Consider the following 1,797-nt stretch of genomic DNA (forward strand, 5'->3'; position numbering starts at 1 on the left):
CCAGCCCCAGGTCCTGCGCGATGCGGCCCACGAAGGTGCCGTGTTTGGCCTCCTCGGGGACGGAGTAGTGGACCTGGCCGCTCCCTGCCTCCCAGGCTGCTAGAATTATAATAAACAGCGGTAGGTTTCGGGCCCGTTGGTCGCATCCGCTGGAGTATACCATTTCAGTTTATTGGCGTTTTGTTCTAATCAGCGAAACTTGCCTCAAAATGTAGAGGAATCTTGGTATACCTTCATTGCAGTCCTGACTTGCTGGCCATTGTTGAGCATCTGAAGAGTGAAAGAGCCGAGCGTCTTGGATGGGAAGACGAATGACTTCGTTTTGTTGAGTACGAAAGAAGTTCGCGGTAAAGAGCGACATCATGTGGTCCAAATAGTAAGTACGAATTACAATATTATCTTTATTTTAATAATATGAAAAGTTTTATTTCAAACTCTGAATTTTTTTCTTCATTATTGTTAAAGTATAGGACCACCTTTCTCACTCTTCTGGAGGCATTCTTAGGTAATTAATGGCCTTTGCATATTTAGTGTGACCATAATTGTGACTTTCTCGTGCCTTAGAAAAGCTTTTTTCCAGTTTTAAATACAGATAGAAACCTCAGTGACAATAAAATTTATCACTTAACCAATCCTAAGTTTAAATTCCTTTGTTCTAGTGTTCAAGAAACTCCATATTCTTAGATTCAGTATCCCCTATTAAGAAAACTACTGGACTCTCTGGGGACCCAGGATTTCAAGAATCTACTAAGGGAAGAGAAACTTAGGAAGTTACTGTTTTAAGAGGAGGCACAGAATATAAGCATTTATTCAGATACCTTTCTCAAGAAAACAAAATAATAGAAGATTTTTGGAATCTTTGACAAGGAAGAATTTGTATTAAGTGAGCTTTTTGAGAGAAAAGTTCTGAATTTCTCTCTTCATCAGAATTTTTATATGCTATTTCAGGAGTTCAGGATTCACATATTTATTTACACTTTCCATCCTTTCTAAGCTTTGTGTTTCGTAAATTCGTGCTTCTTTTTACAATCTCAAAGGTGACTTAGATTATTCCTTTTTTAATATGTTTATTTCATTTGATAAATGCTGGTATTCATCCATCATACATAGAGCAGTCCTTTACTTGCTTCTTGGAGTATTTTATCCTTTTTGGATCTACGAAACAGAGCTAATTTGTTCCCAACTGCAAGTAAAATAATTACGTTTGTATTCCAATGCTTTCCAAGTTTGGTATCTGAGTTTTTATAATTGCTGCTCTCCTTGACTATTCCAACAGCTTTATTGTGTCACCTTGTCTTTCCCAACCTCATTAATCCTTCACTTAATCCTTACAGCCATCTTCCTGAAATATCTTTTATTCCTATTGCTTCGCACCTTCTGATAGCTTTCAAGTGACTNAGTAGTGGATCTGGCCGCTCCCTGCCTCCCAGGCTGCGAGGAGCAGAAGCGAGAGCAGCAGGCGCCGGGATCTCGAGTCTCCTCGCCAGAAAAACACCATGTTAAGTACTCGTTTTATTCCTATTAGAAAATTTTGTCTTGATATAAAGATGAACGATTGTATTGTCTCAGGTCTTTTAATCTAATACCGCAGCATCTGCCATTGTTCAGGCATTAGAGACAAATACTGTTATAGAAGCGCCTTTGGACCTTGGCTGGATAGAACTTCTTAGTAGACAGCGACATCATGCGATTCCAAAAGGTAACGATTAAATGAATTAACTCACCTCCTCAATAATTGGGTTCTTTCATGCAATATTTTCTTTTCCTTTATCACAGTTTAATAATAGATATTTACCT

General features: G+C 38.4%; 1 protein-coding gene across 1 annotated transcript in view; it reads right to left on the reverse strand.

Annotated features, from left to right (window-relative positions):
* LOC103601482 (protocadherin alpha-8-like) overlaps positions 1-1,797 on the reverse strand; it is a gene marked incomplete at its 3' end in the record, with an annotated part of 23,027 nt that overhangs the window by 10,208 nt on the left and 11,022 nt on the right. The window lies entirely within an intron of this gene.

This window comes from Galeopterus variegatus, unplaced genomic scaffold, assembly GCF_000696425.1.
Source record: "Galeopterus variegatus unplaced genomic scaffold, G_variegatus-3.0.2 Scaffold107, whole genome shotgun sequence".
Taxonomy (NCBI): Eukaryota; Metazoa; Chordata; class Mammalia; order Dermoptera; family Cynocephalidae; genus Galeopterus; species Galeopterus variegatus.